Genomic DNA, 18,609 nt, shown 5'->3' on the forward strand with positions numbered 1-18,609 from the left:
AAAAACATTAGTATAGATAACTAACTAGAAAATGATTATATAGACCCTCTCAAAGATAATGCATGCCATTATATGATTTTAGACAAGTTGCTTAGGAAAAACACATCTGGACTGATTACTAAAACATACCATAAGACCACCCTGCATCTTTTGGTTCATAGTATAGATTACTGTCATCAATATGTGTTTCTTTTTTAATTTTTTTAAAGATTTTATTTATTTATTTGACAGATCACAAGCAGGCAGGGAGAGAGGGGGAAGCAGGCTCCCTGCTGAGCAGAGAGCCCAATGTGGGGCTCAATCCCAGGACCCTGAGACCATGACCTGAGCCAAAGGCAAGGGCTTAACCCACTGAGCCACCCAGGTGTTAGTCAGTGTTCCTGTATTCTTACAGATTTGATAATCCACACATAGACTGGTTTGTAACTTAATGTTCCCTCGGTTCATCAAGCCTTTTCCGCAGGTACATCAGCAGGTTGACCAGGCTGTGCCTTTCTCCGCGGTCTTTCTTCAAGACCTCCCAGGAATGCAGATACATCATCATCATCATAAATTGTAAACTCCAAGTCTTTGCCAACAATTCCCATGGAAACATTCTTCGTAGTTAGGTTCTGTTCTGCTGGAAGTGTCTCTCGTAAGGCAGGTAGACCATGTTTAACCAGTTCATTTAAATTGCACTCCATAAATCCAGACATATGTCTCCCCAAGTTAAGTATGAGCTGATTAAGAATGGGCTCCAATGGACATGGCTCTACAGTCAAAATAGTTGGCAAAAGGAAAGGTTTGGAAAATGTGAGGTTCCATATCATCATAAACAGCAATAAGCAGTCCAACACCATAGGGTCTCCAGCCCCATCGTTGGGTTGGTATCTGGGTCTCGCTTCCAATTAGAGATACAAGATGAGTTACAGGAAGAGGTCTGTCAAATACAAATCTGGAATCCAAACACTCCTGGCGCATAAAATTACCTAACAGTCTGGCATCAGCAGTAAGTACCACGATTGAGATATACTTTATTTTGTTGAGATACCAATATGGTTGTCAACATGGAGAATTATTTTCTGGTGAGTTGCAAGCTCTGACTGAGCTCTCTTCAGTGAAACCAACACTGCATGGGTTTTTTATTTCAGACCAACTGTGGCTGAACCTTGCTTGACAGCTTCCACTGCATACTCAATTTGATGGATCCTTCCCTGGGCTCTGAACAGTGACATCATTGTATTGGTATTTTGGTTGCTATCAAGTAATGGCAATTATGAATAAAGTTACTATAAACATCTTTATTTTGTTCCATTGTCTTGTTTGCATGGTTTCTGAGACATCAGATACAATTCTCACCTTCGTTTTTGTATAGGTAAGGTATTTTTTTATTTCATATTATTTTCCTTATCTTTGGTTTCTTTGTAGTTTGAATGTGGCTAGGTGTCATTTTTCTGGCATTTTTCCTGCTAGGTGTCTCTGAGTTTCTGGTTCTGTGATTTGGTGCCTGAGATTAATTTGGGGAAATTCTCACTCAGTGTTTCAGGTATTTCTTCCATTCTCTCTTTATTCTCCTTCTGACATCTCGAATACATTTATGCTATACCTTCTGTACTTGTCCCACAGTTTGGAACATTCTTCTCTTTTTTTCCAGTCATTTTTCTTATTGCTTTTCAGTTTTCGAGGTTTTCATTTATCTCAGATATTCTTTTTCTTTTAAGCAATGTCCAGTCTACTGATAAGCTCATCAATTGGATTTCTTCATGTCTCTTGCAGAGTTTCTTATCTCTATCATTTCCTTTTATTTCTTTCTTAGACAGTGTTTACACTGTCCTGTTCTTGCATTCTGTCTACTTTATCTACTGGAGTCCTTAGCATGTTAATCAGGTTCTTTTAAATATCTAATCTGATCATTCCACATCCCTTCCATATAGGAGTCTGTTTCTGATGCTTGCTCTATCTTTTCAAATTGTGTTTCTGACTTTTAGTATGTCTTGTAATTTTTTGCGTGATTGCTAGCAATAATGTACTAGCTACAAGGAATGATGTAAAGAATCCATTAGTAAGGTGATGGTAAGGTGTGGGGGGAGGGTAGAACTAGGTCATCCTATAATTAGATCTCAGTCTTTAATGATCTCTAGATTATGACTTCACATGTGCTTCTTAGGCTGTCTTCACTCTTAGGTGGGGCAGGATGCTAGATGGGCTACAGTTGGGAATTTTCTGTCTCCCACAAGGAAGGGTAAACAGAGCAGAAGTTGGGTATGTCCTTTCACCCAAGTCAGCTAGACTCCAATAAAACCCCAGCATGTGAAGCTCTATTTTAATACTTTTCCTGAGAACATACATTGTTAAGAACTGCAGAATGTTCTGGCCTACTCAAAATGGTTCTTTTTGCCCTCCCTGTGGTAGAAGCGCATGGGCATTTTTCCCTGACTTTCACTGTGAGACCATGTGAAAGAGAATTGGTAGAAACCCAGGAAATAAAATTCACAGAAATATGGGGGTTTCCTGATGAGTGGATTTCTCTGCATTATTTATCTCTGAAACTTCCACACTGAGCTTCCAACATTTTTTTTTTTTTAAGATTTTATTTATGTATTTAAGAGAGAGAGCGAGAGCTAGCACATGCAGGGGGAGGTGCAGATGGAAAGGGAGAAGCAGACTTCCGGTGAGCAAGGAGTCTTACAAGAGGATCTGTCCCAGGAGTGTGGGTTCATGACCTCAGCTGAAAGGCAGACCTTAACCAACTGGGCCACCCAGGTGTCCCCCAGCAATTCTTGAATTATAATTCAGGCTTCCCTACTTTGACGCTGGTTTCTGAGGACATTTCAACTCTGTTCAGGTAAATTGTAATTCTGTGTCCACCTGTCAGTAAACACCTATCTTCAATTTGGGGGGCCTCATTTCTCTCACAGATCTAAGAAATGTTTTTGTTTCTGTTTTTGTTTGAATTTTGTTTAGCTTTTTATTTAAGATGATGTGAAAACTTCCATGATTCTTACAGACTATACTAGAAATTGGGTTGTTTTGATTCTGTTTCAATTCTGTATTGGGCATAGCAGAATTCTGAAATAATGTGTGCTCAATAAATTTTAAAATTTACTAGGGTTCGGGTAATTTTACTGGCAAGGACAATACATATCCTGCTTAGAGTTGTGTTTATTTGAAACTGAGTTGCTATTTTAATAAGGGAGAAGCAGTTGAGGAAAACTCATTGAGGATAATGAGCTTGCTTGATTTGTTTCTAAAATGTGTATAGGAGAGTATGGTAAATGATCTGCAATGCAGCTTTGCAATATCTAGAAAGTAGTGGTTTATTTCTCTCCTACTTCTGGGATAGTCTTTAATAACTTTCCTAGGCTATCAAAATGAACCTGAAGTCACAGTGTGTCAGCTCTAATCCTATGGTTCAACAGGTCTAACATGCTTCCAAAACTCTTGGATTCCTGTCTCTGATTTGAGAACACAGGATTGTGTTCCTAGAAAATCTGAAAGCAAGTGAAGGAAAACTGACTAGCACAGCTAAGACCCAGCTAGTTTTCTAGTCAACCTACCACCTGACTGGAGACACCTGAGCAAGCCCAGCCTAAGTTAGCCAACATAGACTCAGATCAGAAAGATCACTCAACCAATCCACGGAACTGTGAGAAATAATAAATAGCTGATGTTTTATCCAGTAATTATTGGGATAGCTTTTTGTGTAACATTATTGTGGAAATTCACAACTAATATAAGGAGAAATAATGCACTGTGAGACAAAGGATTCACACTTATTTTTCCTCTGCCTGTTACTAACATTAAGACTGCATGTCTTGTGAAAATTAGGCTTTATATAGTCTATGGAGTAGCTTTGACTATATACAGAAAATAGGATCTTTTTTCTATATTGAATCATGTGGCATCTCATATAATCACCTTACCAGATTATATTAAGAAGTTTATTAAAATGTGTCATTATCATTAAAATACTGGATTATTATTAAATTATGCAAGGACAATCATAGGACATAATTCCTCTAACTAAAAGATTGATTCTTTTCCTAGTCTACCAATGTTTGCTACTTCTGATATCATATTTCATAACTTAAGTATTATCAGACATCTACTAATAATAGTAATTGGTTTTAATTCCTTATAAAACCCAAGTGGTTCAAGTGCTTATCACAATGTGTTGTCTTTCAAGCTCATACTCATATTTTGTAGCTATTTCTGGAATCAGGTATAATAACTCTTTTAGATTCAGCTCAATGAGTTGTCTTTTTCCCTTCAACCTATCTCATCACCTTTTCTGAAGCAATATGATATGCAGATAGATCAGGTATTAGCTTCTCGATTTATCATAGACCACGTCATGATGGAGACATCAGATCCACTGGTGGGTCACTTGAACATCAAGATTCTGGCAGGCATTCCTGAAGGCTTAGCCTATATATAGCCTTTTTCATCAGCTCTCAAAACACTTCAGTGAGCAAGCTATAATCCATGATAAGTCCTCTTCTGTTTAAACTGTCTAGTATGGATTCTCTTATCTGTAAGAGCTCTGGACTTAAAAGAAGGATCATAATAACTTTTGTATCCTTAATCATATTTGGACATATCTTAATTGCTTAATAAATACAACAGAATAAATAAACTCTCATAACTTTACCAATCATAATTAGAGCCTTGTCAAAGTTATTCAGATTTTTAGCTGTGATATGCAACTAAATATAAAATTATGACAACAAAGAATTCCTTTCATTGTATGGAGTTTATATCAAACAGCAAATATTAAATAAGTCAAGTAATTTCATCTATTCTCTTCTGGGCATCAATTCATGTGCTTGGAAGATTATAACTATCTTAAATACAACCTAAAGAATAATTTTTTAAAAGATTTTATTTATTTATTTGACAGAGATCACAAGCAGGCAGAGAGGCAGGCAAAGAGAGAAAGGAGGAAGCAAGCTCCCTGCTGAGCAGAGAGCCCGATGTGGGACTCGATCCCAGGACCCTGAGATCATGACTTGAGCTGAAGGCAGAGGCTTAACTCACTGAGCCACTCAAACACCCTAAAGAATAATTTTTAATAAACAGCTTGAAGACGAAAAGGAGGAAGTATCTGTGATGTTCATTGTAAAAATTTGAATCATCAAAATCAATGTTGGCAGAGCACAATCCTTCAGACTTTTATAAAAGGAAAAGAAACTTCTGGAACATTAGAAAGCAACATTATAGATAGTAATCATATTAAAGATCAGTGAAAAATAGAGAAACCCAACAGGCATATAAAGTAAAAATATATGTTCAATAACGTCCTTCACAGTATACAAGTAAAAATCAATTTCTTTTTTAAAAAAGTCAATTTCTTGGGCACCTTGGTGGCTCCGTCAGTTAAGTGTCTGCCTTCAGTGCAAGTCATGATATCAGGGTCCTGGGATCAAGCCCTGCATCAGGTTCCTTGCTCAGTAGGGAGCCTGTTTTCTCCCTCTCACTCCGCCTGCTGCTCCCCTGCTTGTGTGCTCACTCTCTCTCTTTTCTGTCAACTAAATTAAAAAAAAAAAATACTTAAAAAATTCATCTCAGTTTTAAAAAAAATAAAAAATAAATTTCTTTTAAAATTTTCATTGCCCTTAAAAAGGTCATTATATGCCTTTCCATGCTGGACCAAGCTACTCTTTCCCCCCATCCTGTTGAATCCAAGCTCCCTTTTATTGCAGGAGTTCTGCATCAACAGTTTCCACTGGCTATAAATACATTTCCTATTTTCACTTCACACTTCCAATATCATCTTTAAACCACGTCTTAGGGAGATATACACGCAGACATACACAGAGTGACACCACAGAAATTCCTTTTCTCTCCCCAAATTAATGTTACTTTCTTCTTCATTATATCACTTGTATTTTTCATCATGTATGACTTCCAACAGTCAAGGGACATCACTTCCTTTTCCAACTTTTCATTTTTAAATACAATTCTGGAAAACTCAATTTACATGTCATTTCCTCAGAAATCATTAATAAGGCTATTAATGTAAACAAAATCTCTATGTTCAGGAAATGCATTATTTCCCCTAATAAAATAATGAAGACTAAAAAAGTATCTTTCATTCTCTACAGCACATAAGGAACAAATGCAACAGGTAAAACTTTCTAACTAAAGATAAAGACAATATATTTATTAAAGCAACTATAACAATGATGGGGCTTCAATATAATCATCACTACTCACTGGGCAACAAATCAAACACTGAGGTAATGGAGAAAAATCAGTGCTTAGGGACCAAGGCAGGTTAAAGTCACAATGGGATTTTGCAAAAATTTAAATCAAAGTAAAAAGGTTATATTTCAACACAAACAACAGAGTTTACTTTAATACAAATCTTATCTATTTATGTTTTAAGATTCAGAATTTTCTGTGGAATAAATATAAAAATACAAATTTCAGTATTTGTAACCTGCATTTGGAATTATTTTTTTCCTAACAGTTTAGATATAGTATAAATAAGATGTCTCTAGAGGATCTCTTCTTCTTTTGTTCCTAGACACTGTTATTAAAGAAAAAATAGAGTTCATAAACAAATCTTCTTAAGGCTTCTAAAAAACTTGCATTATTTTCTATATTAGCTTATTAAATAGGATAATAATAAAATAAAAGTTATTTTAAGATGCATCTGATTAGATTTTGCACATTTTCTGCCACTTTACAAACTATGAATGATTCCAGCAATAACAAAAATATATTAGCTGAAAAGCAAATTATTTTTTAATATGCAACTTAGGGCTATGAAACAACAGTACAGTTCTTTTAAAATCAAATACCTAACAGAATAGCAGAAAATTCTTCATTAAAACAGTAATTTCTTCTTATTGTTGGGAACAGGGAATAGCTATATGACTATCATAACCACCAGAAATCTGAGCTTACAGTCAGCTAATTTAAGAAACAAGATATGAAATTAGTACCCTGGGGCTGAAAACAAGCACTTAGAATTGAGATGTGACATTAATTAAAGTAAGAAGAAGACTATAATGTTACTGTGAAGTAATCATTATGCTAAAAAGAACATATAAAAAGAGAATTAGAACTGAAGGAAAATGCCCAATTACCTTGCTCTGAATGAAGTTCAAATGTAGTATCATGATCTTCCAAATAAAAAATTACAGTTGAACTTTCAAGAAGACTACAAAATGCTCAAAACAAAATAAAATGAAAACAAACACAAACAGGAACCCAAACAAAACGAGGTACCCAGAAAATAGTACTCACTAATCAAAACTCTAAGGACGAACATAATATTAAGAACTTGTACAACATAGACATAATTAAACATAATTGGGTTCCTAAAAACACTGTCATATAGAAACACTGGGAATGAAGTGCTGATCTTTTATATCAGAAATTAGTGAGTGTGGGGAGAGTGCAAGCAGGCTATTTCAAACAACTGTAACAGACACAAGAGTGTGTGTTTTGGGAGCAGGGATCAAGAAGGGATTACTCGCCACTGGAAATGTTGGAAAGGGAAAGATACGAATGAGATGGGAGAAGAAAAATGAGAGAGGAAGAAGGGGATGAGCAAAAAAAAAAATATATATATATATATATATATATATATATATATATATATGGAAGAGAAGAAATAAAAATAAAGCAAAAGCCTTTCTTTCAGTGTTATCTTAATTAGTATGGCTACTGATCAGTTCAGATTTTACACTGAACTGGAAAATTACTCCTTACAAACTTCGCTCCAGTTCTCTCCAATGTTCCTTCCTGTTAGCTTGTCTGAACTGGTTAAGCCTTCAGGGCCCCGTTCCGGTCACCCATCTTGCAGGAAGACAGAAAGACCTCTCCCATTCCTACACTATTGAGACACCTGTTCTTCAACTCATTTTCAGTTTGAATCATACCCTTCTTTTTATGCCGTGGTGGTTGTTTATGATAAATAATTCCTTAGAACAGATGGTTAGGCATGGGTAGGGACAACTTGAACTCCTTTCCTGCTGATGGCATGATCCACTTAACCAAGCAAGGGTATGGAGCAGGATAAAAGGGTGATGGACTGTCACTCTGAAGAACAAACAAACATACACCAAATAGTGTCATAACAAGAATTTACTTTTTTTTTTTTTTTTTTTTTTGAGTCTCAGTAGGCACTCTAACAGATAGGTACTTTGACAAGAGAAAATTGAGGATTTTTCTCCAATTTAGTGTTCACTGATTGTTCCATTAAGATTTGAAAAGTTAGGGATGCTTGGGTGGCTCAGCTGATTCAGCATCTGCCTTCAGCTCGGGTCATGATCCCAGGGTCCTGAGGCCGAGTTCCGCATCCAGCTTCCTGCTCAGTGGGGAGTGTGCTTCTCCCTCTGCCTCTCCCCTGCTCAGGCTCTCTCTCTTTCTCTCTCTCAGATAAATAAATAAAATATTTTTAAAAAGTAAGATTTGAAAACTTATTCCTAAATAAATGTGCAGTCATTTCTAATTCCGTCAGTACAAGTCATGAATATCATACAAATTAATCTCCCCGTTACTTCAATCATTAAACAGAATTGGATTAAGTTTTTTAGTATGTGCCTAATACTGAGCTATGTTTTTGTTTAAATTGTCAATCAAATCAGACACAGCTCTTTTTTCACAGAACTTGAAATCTAATGAGGAATACCACCATGGAAACATACATATAAATGTGGACCACAAACTGTGATATATCCTTTAAAATCTAAGGACCAACTCCATAATCCTCAATAAATCTTCACAAGTTGAATGAAATGATGGAAGACTCTGCTCTCTGTACAGAGAGTAGTCCTGGTGGTTTTCTGCTTTTCTTCAAAGACACTGCTTTGCAATTTTAATTATTTCTGTGACTTATTCATTCATTCATTCATATATTTTTTGAGTCAGTGAACAACTATTTCTTGCAGCACTCACTATGCTAAATGGGCCAAGTTCAATAAGGTGAAAGCCATCAAATCAATGACTACCCAACTGATGTTTAAGCGATAGAAAAAAAAATACAGAGGGACTTGAAGCAATTTGGAAAATCTAGGAAGATTCTTCAAGATCCCTCAAGGAAGTGATCTGAGGACACAAGTAAAGAGACTTGCATTATTTTCTATATTGGCTTATTAAATAGGATAATAATAAAATAAAAGTTATTTTAAGATGCATCTGATTAGATTTTGCACATTTTCTGCTGCTTTATAAACTATGAATGATTCCAGCAATAACAAAAATATATTAGCCGAAAGAGCAATTACTGCTTAATATGCAATTTAGGGCTATGAAACAATACTACAGTTCTTTTAAAATCTAAGTTTTAATAGACAAATAAAAGGAGTGTCCCAGAGTGTCAACATAGGAAAGGACTTAACACTGAAAGATACTGAATGAACTGAATGAAGGTCAGTATGCCGAAACAACTTCACCAGCTCACTCCAGGCATGATATATTATGTATATCAATAAACTTACAAAGTACTGAAGGGTACATTTTCTTTATTGAATGTCATGTCCCATACACTCTAACAATGTTCAAGAAAACAACTATTTCCCCCGACGGTACTATACTAGTCAGAGTGGAGGTTTCCCCAGATTATCCACCCAAGCAATCATGATAATCTGTTCATACAAGGCACATAACTCACTTCTGGTAAAAGAGATGTCTGCTGGGAGGATCTGAAAACTAATTAATTGGTCCTCAGGTAAGAAATGCAAGAAGAGGAAATATAGTCTCTTCCTTTGGACATTACTGTATCTGGATATGATGCCTGGAACTTATGTATCCAAAATGGAAGCAGTCTAACCAAGGAAAGACCCAACCCATGAAAAGGGAAAGAAGAGAATCTACGAGAAGTGGAGCCGGAATCCTGAACTCCAGATCTACCCGTGAATTTCCCGTTATCTCACAAGATAACATTTCAACATCTTTGAGCCAATTCAAATAGATTTTACTCCTCTCCATAGAAAACACTGCAAACTACACACACACACACACACACACACACACACACACACTTTCCGTGGCTCTGAATTCAAAAGTAAACTTTATCCAGGAAAAAAAAATGTATAGTTGTTAGGAAGGAAGGTTGTAGAATCATGAGTACCTAAAGAAAACGAAGGCGCTTAATTCAGAATATAGAATTACACGATCGCAATCTGGGAAAAGTCATGTTATGTAAGATTTTCTTGAAAGACTCTGTCCCCAGGAAAATGAACATTGAATATAGAAACATTCCATGAACCTATCCACAGAAGCTGGCAATGGGACTTAATTACCTGTGAGAACAGCAGTTTGTTTTAACAACTGATCTGGCCATTAGGACCAGAATGAATCTAGTATTTTTACCTGTTGAGAAGAGATGCAGTGCAGAATTAAGTGACATGGGACACTAAAAACAAATTTGACACTTTTATGTTTCTATTTAACTTAATTCCTATAAAATGTGCACCTTCCTTGAGTCTGCACTGTATGTTAATCAAACAACAAGGCTGCTAAGTGGCGACCGAGCATTAGGAGCTGGGGCAGACGGTAAAGGGGAATGCTAGAAGGACAGACTAGAAAAAGGTCTAAGACATTTTCTTATGCTAGTTTTCTTTTTCATGCTGGTTAATATTAGGGGACAATTTTTCAAGTCAATTTAACAACAACTTGCAGGAGCAGTCATTAATTATGGCTTCCTTGCATCTTTTTCACACTATTTCATGCAGGAAAACTGTGTCTTCAAATGAAAGCAATAGACAAAAGGAGTAACCAGGTTATTAAAAGAAGGAAAAAAAAAAAAAAGCAGAGCTGTTTGGTCTGTCATTCAGTCTCCCACCCTTGCCCTAAGAAGCCTGCTCAGTGGTTCATTGTGACAGTTTTTGATAAACCACTTTTTCAGTACTCTTGGCATCATTAAAATAGCCTAAGCTATATTGTTTGCCATGCTCTTTAGTTTTAAGAAACAGCTTTTGGCACCAATGACACATCCACCCTTATTACTAACCTGTCCCCATGGCCGTGCATTAACACCGACCCTTGTAAACTAAGGGTTATATCCCAGGAGCTTCATTAGTCTATGATCACACATGTATTCCCAAACAATTTTAGAAAAACATTCATGCAAAACCACTTGCAACGTATAAATGATGCTTCTAAAAGTACCATATAGGATGAAATATTGTTCATAACAACCCACATTTTATTTAAAGAATGAAGTATTGTATAGAACAAAGGCTCATTTAAAACCAATATCAAACGAAAAATGATATATCAGATGTTTTATGTTACTTTCAAGTGTGTATATGCCTGAACATTCTTGAGAAAGCTTGCCACACTCTTCTCCCAAAAATTGGGTAGGGAATGAGGACCTTGGGCAGTCAGGTATAATCCAAAAGGCGTACTCAAAAAGTTTATCATTTTTCTAATAAATGTTATGGAATATAAATTCGGAGGTGTTTTTCTTTTGGTTCGTGAGTATTCACATACTAAATAGTAAGAATATATTATGGAAGCACAGATTAAGCAAGGGAGTGAAACGGGGGCTAATAGACAGGACAAAATTAGCTGATTCACATGAGTGATTATAACTCACATGGGTGATTATAACTCAGAACGGTATGAAACTTTCAGACTGCCTAACTCTAAAATACAGCAATTAGTATGAAGTTGAGGTCATTCAAATTAAAATCGACTGCCTAACAATATGCCTATATCTCCTTGAAACCAGCATTAATACTGGATTACTAGAAGGTCAACCAGAATGAAAGAGGCATTAATTTAAGTCTTAAAACCTTAGATAAATAACTGGAGGGAAAAAAATATCAAATATTCATAGTGCAGTATACATCTCATTATTTAAGATTAGCTGATTAAAAGCACAAATTATACGAATGACAACAAATACTGTTTGTGGTTTCCTTGAAGTGACAGGCTTGCTTTGCACATTTTAGGGAAAAAAAAAGGAATGTCTGCTAACCCAAATCTGAGTAACCACATTTTGTCAGTCATGTTTTTTTCAAGTAAGAATAATGTCCCATGTTAAAAAAAAAAAATAGCTAGTTCAGCTCACACTCAAATAACCCACATTTGCTTTTTCCTCGAGATAATTATATCTTTGTTTGCAGCAGAAGTGCTCTATATGTAGTTGCAATTTTGTCACACTAAATATTGAAAAGATGCGTAGTCAAGTGTTGAGATGTAAAACATTACATTTCACTGCTTACTGAAGTACATTCTTAAATGAAATTGGCTTTCTTCTCCCTGTGGTTGTGTGATAGTGAAGAAAAGGACCACTAGAATAATTTTGTGGCACAGTCTGATTCTTGCTAAGAATTTTTGCCCACCACTGCTTTTCTACCGCGAGAGCAAACATCCGCACCCCGAAAAACTCCAACTACTGCCTTAGCATCATTACAAAAACAGCTTGTTTAATTCACAATCCCCTGAAAGTTTTAGTCCATGGATTTGCAGGATATCCTCCCTTTGAGAACTACTGGTGAAGGTCTTAACTTCTGAAAGACCCAACACCTTATGCTAACTCATAGCAAAGAAGTTTGGTGAAAAAAATGGCTCTGTGCAGGACAGCAACTGAGGCACTGCATTTCAAGTCCACGTGTGGAAAAGCCACAGAACACATAGCCTTCTTTCTAATCCTCGGGAGCCAATTTTAACCCTAAGTAGTTTAAGGAGGCCTCAAGATATGCTTCTACCAATACGTGTTATTGATTCAAGAGGGAAAAGAGGAATCCTGTGCAACTTGTTCAATCTTCCTGCCCAATCTCCTATAATAATCTGCTTTGGGGCATTCTTTCTGAGCTGTACTATTCTTCTAGCTTTGACCACTTGCTTGTGGGTGATAAGGGCTGATGGTGACAGACTGATAAAGTTTTCTCTCCCTACACTTCTTAAATGGAGTTATCAGGACTGATACCATCTGGCAATCAGGGTGTCACAAAGTAAGTGCCAGAGAGCAGTGACTGCAGGCCTTGAAGGTATGAGAAGGAATGGAGACATTTCAATTTCCTTTGAGGTATATTTAAAGTACATTCAGGCTGCCTGTGATGGTTCGACTTTATTTCAAAAAGGAAAGCAACACTGTTGATAGAAGTTATAATAGAAACAGGTAAGTAAGAGAAGAATGGAAGGATGGGTCATGCTTTTAGAAAAATAGTTACTTTTTTCAAGCTGCCTCTCTATTCTCCACAGGCCAAAAAAAAAAAAAAAATCTAAACACAAAATTCAGAATTCAGAGCAGAATGTAAGGGGGATAAAAACCCAAACCCAAAATATGCTTTAGGGGGAAAAAAGGAAAAAATATATATATCGTGAGGGAGAAAGTGAGGGAGAAAACAGTGGCAGAGTTGAAATAAAACATAAGGAATCATTATAGAGTATTATGTCTTAAAAAAGAAAGAATTGATAATTCTATTGTTAAGCATACAATATTTTGTTTTAACAGAGAAGGCAAAAATTTGAATTTTGTGTATGATAAAATTATGGTAAATAAAATGACAATGGGATGTCTGTACCAAATCATAATTGTGTAACTGTTCAGCATATTAATAAAACATCCTTTATTACAACTATAGGCACACTACCTTAGAGATAAATATAGTTGGTAGATATATAACTATAGATAATTGCAATAAAGCAAAAATTGTAATAAAGTGAACCAAGTGAATTTTTGGGCTTTCCAGGACATATAAAAGTTGTATTTACACTATACTGTTATCTGTACTAAGTATGCAATAGCATTACATCTCAAAAAATGTGCATACCTTACTTAAAAAAAAAAAAAGAAAAAACTTTGGGGCACGTGGGTGGCTCAGTGGGTTAAAGCCTTTGCCTTCGGCTCAGGTCATGATCCTGGGGTCTCTGCTCGGTGGGGAACCTGCTTCCCCCTCTCTCTCTCTGCTTGCTTCTCTGCCTAATTGTGATCTCTATGTCAAATAAGTAAATAAAATCTTCAAAAAAAATTTGAAAAAATAAAAAAGTTTTATTGCTAAAACATGCTAACCATCATCTAAGCTTTCAGTGAATTATAATCACTGATCACAGATCAATATAACAAATATAATAATAATTATACCGATAACAGATCAATATAACAAATATAATAATAATAATTATATTATTATATTGACCACAGATCAATATAACAAATATAATAACAATATTTGTTATATTGATCTGTGATCAGTGATTATAATTCACTGAAAGCTTAGATGGAGCTAATATAATAATAAAGTTTTGAAACACTATGAGAAAAACCAAAGTGACACAGAGACATAGAGTGAGTAAATGTTGCTGGAAAAAAATGGCACCAACAGGCACAACAATGGCACAACAAAAAAAATGGCACCATTCCTTGTTCAACGCAGGGTTGCCACAAACCTTCAATTTGTCAATACATAGTATCTGTAAAGGGCAATAAAGCAAAAGGTAATAACATAGAGGTATGCCTGGATTATGTGATTCATTAAAATAATGGTTGAGTAATTCACTCAATAAACATTAATCTACTATGCCAAATTCATCCATTGCGCTTTTTACCTACTGGTCATGAGACTCAAGCTTTGCTCTGAAAAATGCACAGGCCAATGAGAAGACAGAGACCCTCCTTAGTCAATGAGTTCTGAGTTTTCTGGTGGAGTGCTCCATGCCTTCTCCATTTTCCTCACTTTAAACATTCCCTTCCACATCTTCACATTTATCAGATGAATGGGACTCGGATGTTGAAAATGAAAAAGAATCAGAGGAGAACTTCCACCTTCCCCATCTATGCACTGGTTTTACCAATCACCTGATTTCTGGAACCACCTACTTTGACTTTCTTCTTGTTCCAGTGAGCAGATTATCCCTGCTCTGTATCTAATCTGCCTTCATCTGTTAACAGGATTCAATTTCCCCTTCTTTGAATTACTTTTTCCACTTGGCTTTTGGAGCTATTCTTTCTCTTCCGTGTCAGTCGATGTCTCTTGTAAGACTAATCTCATCCTGAAGACCTCCAGATGCTGTAATGTCCCAGAGCTCAGCCTGGAATCTCCTCCGCCCTCCACTTTCCCTCTCTAATGGATCATATCCAGTCCTGCAGCTTTAAATAACAACTCTGCGCTTTCAATTCCAAATGCACAATTCTAGTCTTGATCTCTTTACTGAAACTGGATATTTTAGAAGAGCAGTATTGCATGAAAAGTAAAATAGAATAATCAGAACTTGGGAAAACACAGTTACTGTAATTTATTATTCATTTAGGTTTGAGTTTCTTCAAAATGTAGAAAGATTGATTAGAAAGGAAAACATGATGGATATTATAATATGCTATTTCACTTGAAAGTAAGCCTATTCTTTTGTTCGGAGAATAATCCTTTGCTTGGAACCATATTCTATGAAGAATTAATTTAATTGCTTTTTAAAATAATGGACAAGAGAGTGAAGTAGGTGGGGAGATGGATTAAGTAGGGGATGGGGATTAAGTAGTGCACTTGTGATGAGCATGGGGTGTTGTATGATGTGTTGAATAACAATATCGTATTCCTGAAATTAATATTACACTGTACATTAACTAAATGGAATTTGAATGAAAACATAAAAAAAAGATACACAAAGAATGTTTTCTGAAATAATATTTACAATAACTATTTTTCATGATAAGTACTTTGACATGTCTCTATATTCAATTGTTGTTATTAAACAACCACAATATCCAGACACACTTTCCCTTAGTTTTTTGATAATCTCACCAATTCTGTAGTTATTATCTGTATGTACTGGAATAAGATCTGAAGCTTCTAGACTAAGGTACTAAATTTTTTCCATTTATAAACAGTAGAGCCAATATTCAGTCATAAATTGTTTTTCTTGTCCTTGTTCAATGTTCAATGATAGTTTTAGAGTAAGGAAACGTGGAGTCTCCAAATAAATTATATAAATTATACACACACACACACACACACTCTGATTCAGAAAATAAAAGCATATGATTTCTGAGTTTGATTATAAATTCCTGAACTTCAGTATTTTGTATGTGAGATAGTCCTCCAAATCCAACAGAAAGCAAGGAGAAGATTCATGAGCTATGTGAGTATGGAATTTTAGATCTAGGTAGAAATATTCATATTTGAAATTCTATGCAGTCTTCACAATAAATCAGAAATTGAAAAAAAAATCTACTGTAGGATTTTCTAATTGTGGTGCACTCTTAAAATTTGATAATCAATTTGCCTCAAAACCCACAGATTATATAGATTTGTTATCCCTGCTTGATAAAATCACAATACTTCATTTCATAGCCAGAGCTTTTCAATTAGCACACTCATTTCTGACAATGATTTGGGCAGCAGTGTGACAGCTTCAGTATATCCTCAAAATTAAAAGGACCACTGATGGCCAGATGTATTCTACATCACTGTTTTTCAATTTTTACAACAGAAATTAAACTGTGAAAGAAATTCAGCTGTCTAAAATACTGCCTCATATTGTAGAATTCCTGAGTGAGACTTAAAGCCTAGCATACAGTACATTTTAATGTTTTTAGAAAAAGAATCAAGTATAGAGTCCCCTGGGTGTTCAATCGCTTAAGCATCTGCTTTCAGCTAAGGTCATGATCCCAGGCTTCTGGGCTCCATTCCTGCAACAGGCTCCCGCTCAGCAGAGATCCTGCTTCTCCCTTTCCCTCTGTTGCTACCCCTGCTTGAGTTCTCTCTCTGTGTCAAAGAAGTAAATAAAATATTAAAAAAAAAGAGAGAGAGAGAGAGAGAGAATCAAGTATTTATGAGCCAAATTGCTTTTTAAAAATACTTGATTATGTTTGAGTGAAACAATTTAGCTTTTCAAACATAAGGCCATTTTTGAGACATAATATACAAAAAATAAATAAAAAACATAGGATTTAAATAATTAAACTTCATGGTCATTCATATGTTGCAGGTGTTATACATAGAACAAATATACTTCCACTCAGTATATGCAATAATGTATACTGGACATTTTCATATACTCATGTATATATTAATGAACTGCAGAATAATACCAGATTATATCCAAATAGTATCTTATGAATGTTTTGAAGTAACCAGATTAAAGAAGACTAAAGAAGACAGATATGTAATTCATACTCTGATAAATATATTTTAAGTCTTAGCAATGACATCAAGGTTGAAGTAAAGTCGGTTCATATCATATCCACTGGGTAGAGATAAGACCCAAGTTGTCAATAATGAATGCACCGAACTACAAGTTGCTCTTCCTGTTCAATGATTTCTCTAATGTGCTTTATATCCATCCCCATGTAAGCTCTTTAGGACTACAGTCCTGTCTTAAATGCTTATATGTAGTAAATAGAGTATATTAAGACATATATAAAGCTATTTTTAATTGAATTAATAAAGCAAGTATATTCAAAACAAAAATTACACAGAAAATAGGGCAACTGAAGTATTTACTATACAGAGCGAAAAATGTAGGTGGAGAGACTGGGGTGGAAAAACAATTTTCAGAACAAATTTCCTGCCCCTGTTTAATAGTGAAACCAAATGGGACATTTTGAAAACTGTGTGAATAAATATACAATCTTTGAATGGAAAAAACATCTGGTTTTGGAGACATTATTTCATTCTGAGCTCTGGAATCCTTTTCTTGTTCTACTACTTAATAGATTTATAATGGTGGATAAACCATTTAACCCCTCTGAGCCTCAGTTGTCTGATTTCTCACATGGAGGTCATTAAAGTTACCCCAAGTTATGGTAGATATAAAATGAAATACTGTATGTAAAGCACAAATAAGACTAGTAATTACAAAAGTAACACATTATTATTATTATGGCTGTTATTGCCAGATTAAATTGCCAGATATTTTAAGGCCTCCAATAATCTCTAAATAAGATAAATTACTATCAAATAAATGTGGAAAGCAGAACTTTCATATTGATTTTAGATTTGATTCTTGATCACCCAAGAGCCAAAATTATAAAGCAGTATTTTGGTGGGTAAGATTCTTGAAGTACAGATCTACAGATCTTGAATAAACTACAATTTAATCTAAGAATAATTTGGGGGAAGTAGTTTTTATCCAATTAAATTGTTTTGCAAAAACTGACATAAAAAGTCATCACATTAGCAATCTCTATGAAAAATCTGTGACTGGCCCATGATTTATTTAAAAACCAGGAAATTTGGTATCTGTAATAAATCTGTAGCGAATATGTAGCTTTTTCCTTTTTTTTTTCATTTTCCTTTTCCTTTTTTAAAAAACTGCATGTCCTGTTTTATTTTTTCCTCAATGATCAGTCCTGTGCTATTTTTTTCTTATTATTCTTATACTTTTTCTGCTCTAATTAAAACCAATAAATGTAAAGAAAGTTTTCTAATGACTTGAAGAAGTAAATAAAATAGACGATGGAAAATCCAAAAGTATAATTACAAAGAAAATGCTTGAAGGGGAAAATGACTACTACAATAGAATTATTTCTGTAGTTACTTGTTACAGTAGAAAATATGATATAGATTAAGATTTTTAAGTACTTTCCCTTCAGTTAGTTTCTTCTATTTTTTCCATAGTTTTGGATTATTTGCATTTGTAAAAATAACATGTCAAACCAAAGGCACAGTCCATAAAAGACAGAATTGATAAGCTGGACTTCAGTGAAATGAAAACTTTTGTTCTGCC

At 35.0% G+C, this 18,609-nt stretch overlaps 1 protein-coding gene and 1 pseudogene across 2 annotated transcripts in view; both read right to left on the reverse strand.

The window, feature by feature from the left end:
- NCAM2 (neural cell adhesion molecule 2) overlaps positions 1–18,609 on the reverse strand; it is a 513,860-nt gene that overhangs the window by 387,790 nt on the left and 107,461 nt on the right. The gene's annotated exons all lie outside the window — the stretch shown is intronic.
- LOC101681883 lies at positions 428–2,075 on the reverse strand (annotated as a pseudogene).

This window comes from Mustela putorius, unplaced genomic scaffold (assembly GCF_011764305.1).
Source record: "Mustela putorius furo isolate JIRA1106 unplaced genomic scaffold, ASM1176430v1.1 tig00003834_pilon_pilon_pilon, whole genome shotgun sequence".
Classification (NCBI taxonomy): domain Eukaryota; kingdom Metazoa; phylum Chordata; class Mammalia; order Carnivora; family Mustelidae; genus Mustela; species Mustela putorius.